The following is a 14,682-nucleotide window of genomic DNA, read 5'->3' on the forward strand; positions in this document are numbered from 1 at the left end:
TTTTTAAAAATTGATTGTTGCACAATTATTGAATAATATACAAATAGCAATATTAATATTGTTTAATATTAATATTAAACTCATTTATTTATTAAACTCATTTATTATTATATTATTATATAAGTATAATAATTTTCATAAAAAGAACAGTGAGTGACATTGTTTTAAATTTTTTTGCAAATATCTTCAACATCTGGCATATATTTCTGATTTTATGGACCACTGACAAGGTCTTAGGCAGGGGTCCCCAAACTTGGCAACTTTAAGACTTGTGGGCTTCAACTCCCAGAATTCTGGGACTAAGTGACAGCAAGGAGATGCAAAAAAAAAAAAAAAATCCTCCCCTTTCTGCTATCTATTGGCCATTCAGCTCTGCTCACATGTGTCTGATGACTGACCCCTTTTTCAGTTAGTTCCATGAAGAGAGATTTCTTAAACAAGCTGGTTCTTCCTAAGCCACTTTCCTAAGCAGCATGCCATTTGTTTGCCAAGTGTGAATCTTGAACTAACAAGCTCCCTTCTCTGACCTTAATAAGTTAATAGACATTTGTTTCACCTCCCATGCAGTTTGTACCTCACCTCCAAAAGGCTTAATGAGGCAAACAGCCTGTGCTACTATGTGGTTTTCTATGCGTATTCTCCATTGTCTGCCTCCATGTCTTCTCTCTCTCTTCTTTAACGATAAAGACTAAATGCATTGAATATCTAAAGACACAGAACATTTAGATCTCAAGGAGACACCCATTCCAATTGAGAGAACCTACTTGAGGGTCCCGATTGATGGCATTGTTTTAATCAAAAGGACACGAAATCAATCAGGCAGCCAGTTATTATGGGAGACAGATGTAATCAGGCCCTATGCTATAAGAAGGTCTTCATAGGTAACAATCGGTAATTTGAATTACCTCCAGAAACAAAATGACAACAACTGCAACTCTCAAAGCTAAAGTGTTACACAGGTACACCCATCACCGTCCACACTGCTGGACCAGTTGAAGCTTCTGGTGGTCTTTAAGTAGTTAAGCTGTGAGGTGATCAGAGCATGAATGGCAGCCTGAATGACCCCCCCTGCCCCGATTTAAGAAAGATACAACTGTGCCCCAGATGACGTTGTGCCAAGGCCTTTCTGACCAAAGTTGAGGAGCTATAAACAGGAGCTATGAATCCATGAAGATATTCAGATTGCATGCAACCCTTGAATTGGGTAAAAGATGGAGTATCTTCAAATCTGGGCATCCCAAACAACAGTTGGTCTTGGTAGGACTGAGTCAGAGACAATTCCTCACTATCTAAATCCATGCAACCGTCGGATAGTGAAATAGAACCTTGATAGACCCACTTTGCTAAGTCAAAATATACATATAATTGGGCATAATCATTGTTCTGTTGGCACCAAATCCCAAACTGGCAGATGACCTTACCCAGCAGTTTAATATAGATGTTGAAAATGAATGAAGAGAGAATAGAACGCTATGGCACCACATACAGGAAGGGCTTAGGGAGTGATCCCCTCAATCAACACTAACTGGAACTGGTCCTAGAGAAGAGTATTACTATAACATAATGCCCCAAGCTCCAGTCCAGAGGCCAGCTCAGAAGCATGACATGATTGATGGTATCAAAAGCAGCTGAGATCAAGGAGTAGAAAAATGGGTTTATCACCTCATCATGGTCCTGTCAGGGGTCATCAACAAGAGTAACCAAGACTGCCTGAATCCCAACCTGAAACCAGACTGTAACAAGACTAAATGATCTGTTTCTTCCAGTCTTCTTAGCAGCTACAGACAAACTACCTATTCAACAGCTTCCCCAAAAAGAAAAGCTTGAAGATTGGTTGAAAACGGTTGAGCCACCCACCTGGCTACTTTTACAAATCACAAGGAACTCAGATCAAGAAACAGGTAGCAGAACTAAGAGCACAGAGAAAACTGTCTGTTTCCTTAGGAGTCACTGCCTCAAACTCATCCTGGATCACATCATCAGACCTTTCCAGGTACCTTGGCCTATCCTGACCAGTTAGAGTCTATGTTGGAGGAAATTTGAGCAGCTTTATTCACCAAATTGCTTGTATGAACCTCACAGTGGCGGATGTGTCCTCCCTCCCCAATTGGACCAAATCACCTGGAACAGAGTCACTGGTTGGTTATCCATGGACAAAATAAGGGCAGATAAAGATTGGTTCCTTACCCATGTTCAGCCAGACTTGTTTTGAATCTTTCTCCAGTGATGCTCCAGGCATCCTTTCTGATGCTTCATCTCTTGGAGCTCCTCAGTAAAACAAGGAATTTTACAGGATTAGCACACAGGGAATGGCTGCCTAGGAGTGATTTGATCCAGGGCTCCAGCCAACCTCCCATTTCAGATAGCCTTGGCTGAACTTCCCACCAGTTAAATCCCACTTATTATTATTGATGAATTTAAAGCATAAAAATATGATTATACTTATTCTTAAAAGGTGAACAAATTGGTCAACAGGATTTTGGTTGGATCATGCTGTTTTATTTTTTGATATTGTGAAATATATGAAATCCGTGATTTGGCAATAAAGTCTTTGAAGCTATATTTTGGGGTGCTAAATTTCACATCTATATATCCATCCACATCTCTCTATATTTATCCTATTTTGTTTATTGAGATAAAAAATACCCCATGGAAGGTGTCAGGTAGATTCATATTTTCAAGGTCATCTTTAACTCTCCTGTTAAAAGATTTCATCTGTAAAATATTATCAGTTCAACTTTTAATTTGATATGATTCTTTTATAACTGTGCATGTAAGTCAATTTGGATTTGAGCCAGATCAAATCATCTGGAGTGATTGAATGGATGACCAAACAAACAAACAAACACACATTTTAAAAATCTGAAATTAATCCAGATTGAAAAATGATCTTATTATTGGCCTCACTGCCATTGTTGGACTATTCATAATTTAAAATGTGTGAAGGCATGCCTAAAAATTTAACATATCTCAATGAAAATGAATGTGGTCTAAAGAACAGGAGCAGCATAAGTGACACCAAATTCTGAGCCTTAATTTGTATGAGCAGTTCCTGCTGAAGAAATGATAACATGAATGAGAATTGTGGTATTACCTTGTGGTGTTGCCAGCTATGGGCAACACCTGTTGACTCAGACCTGGATGTGTTACAACAGGCTGTGGTTTGGGAACATGATGCATAAAATTCATACAATGTTTCAGTTGTTTACATGACCACACAATAATTGGCACTCATGCCCCACCCTGTTAGTCCAAGCGACTAGGACTAAAAGAGATTAATATCATTATTACTAGCATTTATTTTGAAATGTTCTTTCTACTCCTATTGCTACCATACAATACAATACAATACAATATAATACAATACAATACAAAATAAAAGACGATGTTAAAATAACAAGTTTCTTAAATGGGAGAGACAGAGCATTCAAGGTTACTAGAAAGCATGAATATGCAAAACAAAAAAATATGATTCAGTCTTTGTATGTGCACAACATTAAAAATATACTTTTGTATTCAGATATTTCTGTTTTCCTATTGTTATTTAAAGCCTAATCACCTGTGACATTTCTGCCTGGACCAATATGGATCCAACACTTGTTCAAGTACAGCTTTCAAGTAATGCAATATTTGTAGACATCAAGATGGCCAATAGGTGGCAGCAAAGAGATACCAAAAATTAGCTCCTTTAATGCCTTCTACTGATTACCTCCACTGTTGCAGCTCAGAAATGATTTGAAAGATTTGGGTTTCATTTCTTATCTATATATAGTTTATGTAGTATATGGATTATATACAATTTCCAATATTATGGCCTCTGGTTGCATTGAAATTACAATTCACAGATATCAACTCTTTATCATTATTATGTGTAGGTAATCTACAGTTAGATTCATAGTCAAAGATTGGTAGAAACTTAATAATTCAAATAATAACCAAGGACCTAAGAATTATTAAGGTAGCATCTAAAAATATAGGCAGTTCCAAGCAGGGTGGACATTTTTGTAAAAATGTTCAAGTTTGATAAATTCAATATTTCTAGATATCAGGGAAGTCCTTTAGGTATCACTCTGAGGATTCCAATCAAGATTGATGTAACAACGAATTTCTTAACTAGGTTGTAAGCAACTTTGTGAGGTGGTCTATTGTAACTTGAATGGTTGCTAAGTTAGGACTACCTATATGTATTGGTTATACAGACAGCTAGATGTTTAGTTTGGATTTGGCATTTTATTTACCTACTGGGTGGATAAAGTGCTAAATCTGAGATCTGGGATAGTCATATGTTGCTTGGGTGTATTAAAGTATCATTGCAGGATGTAAATTGTTCGAAGTAAAACTGTTGATTTTGTCAATATCAATGATGTTTAAGTGATGCTCCAGTTGTTCTGGGATTGCACCCTATTACTATTGGTATTATCTTTGCTTTCTTTTGCCACAAATGTTCTATTAATATTTACAGGTCTTTGTATTTTGTGATTTTCTCAAATTCTTTCTCTTCTCTTCTGTTGTTTGCAGGTACTGCCACATCCATTATTATTATTAGGAAATTTGTTCTCCATTGAGTCAGAGTTTCAGAGATATAAAGACAAAAATTTTAGTAGTACATAGCGTATTATATTATCACATATACAACAATATAAAATCACAGCTGCCAGTTATTTAGCTGGTTATTGGCTTTAGTTCTTCCCCAAAACCTAGAATCTTGTAATGTATTGATGTAGCATATGTGCAGATCCAAGCAATGTGGCCTTTTCTAATTGAGTGATGGAAATTTTGTCAATTTTGTGATAAAATTCAACAATTTTGTGATTGTTGTCCAAGACTTTTTGGTATGACATCTACTGTGCTGATAACCACTGGTATTGGCACAGCTGGTATATGCCATAATCTTTCTACTTTGATTTTCAGGTCTTGATAGTTTTTGATCTTTCCTATTTTTTGTCTTCTGTTATCCCCTGGCCCATCAATTATTCACACTTTGTTCTTTTCAGTCACAGTTAAATCTGGTATGTTTTGTGCCAAGATGTTATCAGTCTGTACAGTGGTGGGATTCCATTTTTTTAACTACTGGTTCTATGGATGTGGCTTGGTGGGCATGGCAGGGGAAGGATACTGTAAAATCTCCAGTCAGAGGTGGTATTTGCTGGTTCTTCGAACTACTCAAAATTTCTGCAACCTGTTCTCCAGAACTGGTTAGAACCTGCTGAATACCACCTCTGAGTCTTTGTATTTGAAAACCCTACTATATACTTTAACCTTCCTATTTTCAACTACTTTTTCAACTCTATGTTCCCATCAATTTTTCATTACTGGCACATTAATTTTTGTAGATGTTCCTGTGAATCATTTGGCAACCGTGTTATGTTGTTGTTTATAGTCAGTTTGTGTGATCTTCTTGCACAAGCATTATTATTATTATTTTAATTTATGACCTTGAGAATACTAAAGCTGTGAAGTAAATAGAAGTACTGATACAATGCCATGGGCGGTTTATGGTTTCAGATCATTCCATTACTATAATTAAGAATCTTATGAAAAGTTACAGAAGCAGTAACTTTAGGTTATTGTATAAGTTTTTATGGTATGCTTGGGTAATACAAGATGCTAGATCCCATGACAGTGTGCCATGTATTGTGGTTACTCCTCATAAAATCTTCCTGTGTGGTCCCACTATCTTCCAGTTACATACTGGCATCTGAAAGAATAGTTCTGGAGTCTCCCTTTCTACCAGACTAACATAAAATTCTTGTTTTAATTTCACTGTGCTACAATAAGGTATCTGCACAATATATCTTCTAACTTCTCATTCTGCAGAAGATTTAACTGCCAGTGTTAGTTGACATGTCAGTGCTCCTACTGAGTCATGCTACGGACTCCCTTTGGACCTCAGTCATTTGGGACACTCTGATCTAATGCATTTGCTATCCCTGGATTGCTGTAATCCAAATTCACACCTGATTGTTTCACCTCTGAGAAATAGTAGAACACTAAAAACTTTTGGGTGAAATGCTGAGTTCTATTCTGTCCAGATAGTCATATTATTAAGTAGTGATTCAAAATGTCAATTAGTGATAGCAAATATTTTAAAACTGTAGAATATACTTATCAGCTATTCAGAAAGCATCTAATTTAGACAAGAAAAATTAGAGAATTGTGAGAGTGCTGTTTTTCCAGCTCTAAAAGGAAAAAGAAAAAATGAAGCAGGCAGGGGAAGGGAGGGAGAGAGAGAGAGAGAGAGAGAGAGAGAGAGAGATTCTACTTCCCTTGCCCCTGCCATTTAGGTATTTTGACCAACATACTTCAAGAAGGCCTATTAAAAATTGAAATAACTTTGGTTACATGCTGAAGAGCTTGGGCTTAAGGGGGCTCCTTAGTGTAAATGGAGTATGCAAGCCAAAAACAATACTAATGTTTAGCTGCTGGCTCAGTTCAGCCTTTTTCAACAGCAAATCGTAATTGCTTTAGGACTTCTGGAATCCACTTTTGAATTCAAAACATCAGACAAATAATTGGATTTCCTGCAAACATGCTGAGCTGTGTTCCTTTCCCTGTCTTGCTTTATGTCCTCGGGGTTGCAGCTTCTGCTTTATTTCAAGCCATACCCAGTAGGCTAATTGAAAGATGGGTAGATTGCTCTGCCTTAAAATGTCCATTCTTGTTAAGGAAGATTTCCTCCACTGTCTTTATCACCTCCCATGGAAATTATTCACATTAGAGGCCCTGAATCAAGAGATCAAGTCAAAATGATTTTGCAGTTTACCAGTCGCCCTGATGCCTTCACCTCACAGCTTTGCAATCCAAGCCAATTACATTCTGGCTGACTTATTTTTAACATTGTCTATTCACTTGATGTGTTGCGTTGACTGCAGGGCAGCTCTAAATATGCTTTGGGCTATTTGCCTAGACTGTGCCTGCTGCAGGTGAAAGTCAAGCTGGAATACAGCTTCTCTTTGATTTGGGAGAATGTTTAAGCATCTTGTATCAAAGATGAAGCATCAATTCCCTTTCACAATGAGAAACAAACAGAAACAGAAATGCTCCAATAAAGAAGTATGTAGCTTTTCACAGCTGATTTAAATTAATGGGGAAGAATAGATTAGGGAGGGGAATGGAAGGGAAGAGAAATTACCCATTATATTTACTAGTATCTGGATTATATCTTTGGTTTACATGGTTACCATTTAGCAAATATTCTCTATTTTACTGACAAAAAAACCCCAACCAGATACAAATACAATATACCATAATTAAAAACAGAAACATTAAAAATGTAGGGAAAAAATAGAATATTTTCTATGTAGAAAAAAAAAATGTATTGCTATCTCTGCTTAAATGGTATATTTATACCAAAGATCTTGAACAGATATTTAAATGAACATAAAGAGGGCATTACAGGAAATCTCTGTGGCAGCCTTTCCACAGAATAGAATAGAATTCTTTATAGAATAGAATTCTTTATTGGCCAAGTGTGATTGGACGCACAAGGAATTTGTCTTGGTGCAAATACTCTCAGTATACATAAAAGAAAAGATACATTCATCAAGAGTCAAGAATCATAAGGTACAGCACTTAATGATAGTCATAGAGTACAATAAGCAATCAAATCATACTAGGAAACAGTCAATATAAATCGTAAGGATACAAGCGACAAAGTTACAGTCATATAGTCACAAGTGGGAGGGGATAAGTGATAAGGAGTGATGAGAACATTAATAGTAATAGTAGTGCAGACTTTGTAAATAGTTGAACAGTGTTGAGATTTCTGCGAAGAAGGCACTTTTTTACCACCTGTTGTTTGGCAAGGGCATATGAAGCAAAAGCCCTGAGTTGAGCCAGGATTTCTGGTGGTCATTGAAAAGGATCCAGTATTTCTGTTTGTTTCCTTGCTTGGTTACATACTTTTAAGTGTGGAATCTATCCAATACTTTATCTGTGCAGTATATTTTCATTGCATTTGCATTAAAATTGCAAGGAATATGTACCTTTTTCGGGATGGTTTGCTGCAGATATTTTTAGAGCAATTTCAAGGAAGGTCAAAAGAAATTGGAACTCCTGGTTGACCATTCCCGTTGCAAGTGTGTAATGTTAACTCACTACATACAGCTTTCAAAGATAGTTTGTATGAAATAATTCAGAGATGCTACATCGATGGGTTTTCAAAAAAAGACCCTATTGTGTACACATGTGGAATTATTATCTAAGCAGTTATCTATATATGTAACATATGCCGAACAACAACTTGTGTCTCTGTGATAGTTGTTAACACAAATATTCTCAATTTGATCTTTAGTATTATTAGACTCTACACTGTTATTAAGTGTTGTACCTTATGATTCTTGACTCTTGATGAATGTATCTTTTCTTTTATGTACACTGAGAGCATATGTACCAAGACAAATTCCTTGTGTGTCCAATCACACTTGGCCAATAAAGAATTCTATCTTCTATCTAGTAGATTACAGGTTAGTTGACTGGATGGAATAATTTCCAGTAGTGGTTCAAATAGAATAAGGTAGTTTTTTTTCCCACAAATACCATCATCAGATGGAAACTCACCACCACTCCAAAAGTCATGTATGCCCTTGTTAGAGAAATTCCCACTCCACTGGAAATCTGATTCTTTCTGTGTACAGATTACTGCTGTTAATTTTTTAAGACTAGATTTTATGATTTCTTTTAAAGCAAGCAAACAGGAACCCCATCAAGAACATCAATTGCTATTCAATATCCTGGAACCACTGCCATCTCCTCTTCCTTTTGAGTCAGCAGTCCTAACAAGTTATTTAGGAAACAGTTATTGTTTCGTTTAGGTAAAAACAATCAGTTTTTAAAATTGGTTCATTTCCAACAAAGGTGTTGTTTTGTATTTCATTAATAAATGGACACAGGAGAAGTTGTCGTGGTTTTTTTTGCAGCTGCCTTAAAGTAGATAAGAATAGCTTTTCTTATGTCATTGCATTGGGGAGGGAGGGAGGGAGTGAAGGAGAGATTCTGCTCTCAAATTACATTTCACTGATAATCTATAATTAAAAGATGATCTTAAAACAAAAGCGGACACATCTTTTCCTTCTGTCTTAAACAATCCTCGATTGAAATGCAGCTGAATTCTCCCTATCCTTATTCAAGTTAATACTACTAGAAATTACCATTGAGTTATTTGTAATAAATAGCATCAAAATATAAGGAATTAGAAGGGGAGGGGGATTAAAATGTTCCTTCTCACCTAATTCAAATATTGTTCCTGTTTCACATAGATTGCTCATGTAATGTAAATCCGTAGGCCTCCTTTAATCTGTATAAATTAGCATCACAGAGACTAATGACATAGTGAAAATGTTTACATATGTGTAAGCATTAATCACTTCCAAAACTCATTATCAAAAGAAATCTCCTACAAGATATTCACTGTTATTAGTCTTTTGGCAAGATTGCCAGCTTCATTTAATTAAGGTGTTAAGCAAATTAGAAATGACACATTTTGAGAGAAATTGATGTTGGGTTGGAAATGGGTCAATGGCTTTTTTTTCCCCCTACAAAATTCAAAAGAGAAGTGTAAAGGAATTCTTATTGCTATATTAGTCTATGTGAATATATAAAATAGTATAAAACTTCATTTTAAGAATACATATATGTTGGTATTTTAATAGCTTGATCTCTCTGCATTTATGTACTTCCTTTCTCTTATTGTCTATCTATTGAAATCATGACTAATTTAAAATTCATTGATTTAAGTGGGTCTGTTCTATGTATGCATAATGGTATCTAAGTCAATGTCTGTCTGTCTGTCTGTCCGTCATGACAGATGTTGTCTGGTTCTTTGAATTATCAGTAAATAAATAGGAAGACTGAGTAAAAGATTCAGGATAATTATGTATAGTATTGCTGATGTTGCCACAGTGAAATTCATTAAGGGACTCTACATGAATGTAGAAAAGTAGCATGCCATGGAGACAACATCTAGACTTGTCCACTGAAATTATTTTCCATGGATAGGGAAGGTTTTTGCTTTGGTTTAAAATAATCGGGTACTTTTTCAGACATGCAAACCCTTTCCTGCATACACTGAATGTGAAAGCAGATAATCATCTATAATTGCCTGTGAAAACAGAAGTGCTAGAGTAACAGGTCTGTAGTGCAGTGGTTACAAATAAGGTGAGCAATGAGCCAGGAAATTCGTGGTTCGTATCTTGCCTTAGCCCTGAATTCATCCTTTTGTAATGTGGGCATAATACTTTCTCTGTAATTTGTTGCAGGGATTTCTAAAGCTAAAATGCTCTAAACACAAATGTTAATTTTTAAAATTACTATTTGCAATAACTGACTGAACTATAGCTTATAATAAATCAGAACCTGTAATCATGTTACCACATATCTCTTATACTGAAACTTGCTGTTCCCCTTCCTCCCCCTTCATCATGTATTTTATTTCAAGCCTGCATCAAAGATCTAGTTCACCTTGTATTTCACTTTGATATATTGATTACACCCACATTTAACTTAAAATGTATTTATGGCATTTATATTGCAATCATTTTCCTATGAGGAAAGAGGGAAGGAGAGAGAGAGAGAGAGAGAGAGAGAGAGACAGAGACAGAGAGAGAGAGAGTTCAGCTGAAATATGAGCCAGCAGTGTGCAGCAGCAGCCAAAAAAGCTAATGCAATTCTAAATTGCATTAACAGAGAGATACAATCAAGATCAAGGGAGGTACTAAAACCACTCTATAAAGCCTTAGTAAGACCACATCTAGAGTACTGCATCCAGTTTTGTTCACCACATTATAAAAAAGATGTTGAGACTCTAGAAAAAGTACAGAGAAGAGCAACCAGGATGTTTAGGGGACTGGAGACTAATACATATGAAGAACGGTTACAGGAATTGGGCTTGGCTCATCTAGTGAAGAGAAGGACCCAGGGGAGACATGATAGCAGTCTTCCAATATTTGAGGGGCTGCCACAGAGAGGAAGGGGTCAAGCTGTTTTCTAAAGCACCTGTAGGCCTGACAAGGAATAATGGTTGGAAACTGAGCAAGGAGAGATTCAACCTGGAAATATGGAGAAACTTTCTGACAGTGTAAACAATCAATCAATGGAACAGCTTGCCCTCAGAAGTTGTGGGAGTTGCCATCACTTGAGACCTTCAAGAAGAGATTTGTGCCATTTGTCAGAAATGGTGTAGGGTCTCCCGCTTGGGTATGGGGTTGGACTAGATGACCTATAAGGTCCCTTCCAACTCTGATTATCTGTTAATCTGTTAATCTGACCTGAGAAGATGAGAATAGACAACACAGATCATATGCAGGGGCTAGAGGAAGGAAATGGTTTAAAGAAACTTCACCTTGCTGTAAATCTACCCAGGAACTTCATTCAAGTTTATGTATGTTAGTCCATCTAGCATTATAGATCTTTTCTATCCATGTGCTTTTGAGTCTATTGAAATTAAAGTCAAAAAGTTTAGGAGCCCATGCTTAGTTTAGAGGCTGCACATTTCACTGACGTAATGGGTCCAGCAGGTCTTTTGTCAAACTATCATAGACACATTGTAAGCAGCAGCCAACTAATGGAGACCTAGGTCAGCCTACTTGATTTTTCATGGTGTGACTACAGTGGGTGAAGGAGGGTTTTGCCTAAATGGATTCATGATTCTCGTCAATTTCCCAAACATGGTCCTGCCTAACTTTCTCCTTTGCATTAGTCTTGAGCTGCACTCTTGAACTAATTTATGCAAAGATGAAACAAAATTCGAGCATGTATAGCACAAAGCTATACTTCCCCTCTAATCTCCCATCTGTTGTTGTCTACTGGGCACAGTCAGGTGAATGATTGGTGAGAATACCAGAAAGAGGGGTAAAAGATGGGAGAGAACCAACCAACTGCAGCCCTGAATCTAGCCTGCATTGAAGATTTTGGGTAATCTTCCAAGACAATTTACAAAGCAACACGGATGTTCGTGAAAACCATGGCTTGGCTGTCCACAACAATTCTGGATAGGTTCTATAAAATAATACATAAAAGATGCCGAGGACCTAGAAAATGTGCAGAGAAGAGCAACAGAGATGATAACAGGTCAGAAGGCTAAATTGTACAATGAACAGATAAGAGAACTAAGTGTATTTAGCCTAAGAGATATTGGACAACCAATTTCTCTGGGATGGTATAAGGACTCCTGCCTTGGGCTGAACTGTTGGACTGAAAGAACTCCAAGGTCCTTTCCAGCCTGATGATTTAGGAAAAATGGGTAGGTGCAACACTACTAGCTTCATTGCTAAGGCATAATAAAAGCTAAGCTGTTTGGGTAGCCTTTTTTTAAACACCATGCTGTCTTCCCATTTCAAGGCCAGAAAAGTCATGATTAGGTGACTGATCAGAAAAGCTGCGCCAACTCATGTTTTTGTAACTCCACTTTTTCTACTTGCATTGTACTCAGCAATGACAATTTTTTCATCTATCAGAATTATCACCATCCTATCTGTTTTGTTTTATGTTTTATAAAATGTATGCCTGATAAAATTTTTTAAAAATGTTTTATAAATTGGGGGATATTTTGTAGCCCTAATTACTTCCATGTCATTTTTGTCTTGTACAGATTGGTTTCAGTCATCCTTACATTTTCAAATGTATAATCATTTTGTCAGTTTTAAGACAAAGATTTTATGTTGGTTGAGATTTATTGTTGTTTTTATTCAAGTCACTACTGTTTTCCTATGAATCAACCAGGTTTTAACCAAAGTCTCCCATGATTAAAATAGAAATTTTGGCTAAGTGACCTAGTTTTATCCTCACAGTTTTGTGTTTATATTTATACAATTAACTCTGATATGAAATAAGAATCCAGATTTTAGAACGGACATGGAATATTTGAATTTAGCCTTCAATTTATAATTAAGTTTCTTACTATTAAGAAACTACTGAAGAAACTACTACTGAAGAATCAGCACAATGAAACAAAGAGGCCCATGCATAGTCAAGGATCAGGGAGAAAAAAACTGGAATATCATTATTCCAAAAAACTCAGCATGGAACATCTATAGCAGTGGTGGGATTCCATTTTTTTAACTACCGGTTCTATAGGCATGGCTTGGTGGGCGTGGCAGGGGAAGGATACTGTAACATCTTCAGTCAGAGGTGGTATTTGCCTGGTCTCCGAACTACTCAAAATTTCCACCACCAGAACTTCTACAGAACTGGTCAGCACCTGCTGAATGCCACCTCTGAACTATAGAACTATTTCCATTCAAGAAATGAAGAATAATTCAAGGCCTTTTAAAATGAGAGGGCAGTGAAGGAAGATAGCTGAGTAAATTGGCCTTTACTAGATAGCTCACAGATTAACCTACTAATAGTTTGTTTGGACACAGTTGACTTCCTCAAAACCAGATACCCAAGAGGTTGGAAAACTGCCCAGGCAAAGCTGTACCCCACATTTTTCTATCAGTTATCTGGAAATCATGCAGCTTCTTCAGGTCAACGATTTTGTCTTGCTGTTTTTGCTCTGGAAAAAAAAAAAATGATGGTACCAGAGGAGTTTGCTGTGAAATCTGGGTGAGGGTGAGTCAGTAGCCCAAAGTGGCAAGGTCATCCTGAACCACATGGGTTACCTGACAATGATGCTACAACAGGAGTGGAAAATTTGGCAGGCAGTCCTCCTCATCCTTACAACCCTGCCTGTTTGCTGTCAGTTTAAGAGAACAGCATTACTTTAACAGTTGATCTCCATTTCAGGCTGAAAACAAGACTAATGCAACACTATATGGGAACAGGGCAGACAATCTCAAGTCTGCACTTGGTAAGACTCAAGTGGAGAAAGGCCCTAAGAGGAATGGGGATATCAGATTTCAGTTTTGGATGGTTGCATCTTCCTGTTTGAACAGTCTGTTGCGAAAAGAGCTTTTCCCAAAGTGTGTTGGGATTCCAGATGCATTGGACTTTAAATCTTGCTCTCTCCAGCTAGCCCAGTCCAACACATCTGGGGAGCACCAGCCTGGGAAGACTAAGTTGAGAACTTTCTTGCTTTTTGATTTGTGTGTGTGTGTGTGTTTGTGTGTAGATGAGAATGTGGAGGGGAGCAATTATCAGAGAGACCGCTTGGATTCAGAATCTGATTTTGGAAAAAGTAAGCTTTAAATTAGAGTGATTTGTAGATATTTTCTATAGGTCATTGTTGGAAGTTAAAACCCACCCCTCTCCTAGAAGAAATATTTTAAAGGATATTATATTTTCCTGGATGAGAAAAGGAGAAACATGTTTTTAAAAACAAAGCAGCTTCCTGCAGCTTCCTGCCCCCCCTTCAGCTCCAGGGTGATGGGATTAAGACACAGCCCTCAGGACATGATAGCATTAGCCCTCTACCCATCTCACCACATGGCACCTGGAAAGATTACATCACCCAGCAAGATTCAACCAAGCTACCCCTGCATGGCCCCATGGGAGTCTGACAACCAATCAGGATACTTTTCCTGTGCCCCAGGAAGTTCAAAGCCAGAGAGGGCATAAAACGCAGGGACTCTCAGCATCTCTTCCCTTTTCTTCACCCAAGAGCTCCAAGACATGTGATCCTGTCCCCCCATTAAGCCATCTTTCTAAACAGCCTCCATGTTTCTAGTGCCTTTTTCCCCACTTGGAACTGAACCCAGAAGGACATTTCTTCCAAAGTCATCTTAAATAACAACTTTTTTTCTTTTC

The sequence above is a fragment of the Pseudonaja textilis genome, chromosome 3, assembly GCF_049901715.1.
Source record: "Pseudonaja textilis isolate UNSWEBS1 chromosome 3, rPseTex1.2, whole genome shotgun sequence".
Classification (NCBI taxonomy): Eukaryota; Metazoa; Chordata; class Lepidosauria; order Squamata; family Elapidae; genus Pseudonaja; species Pseudonaja textilis.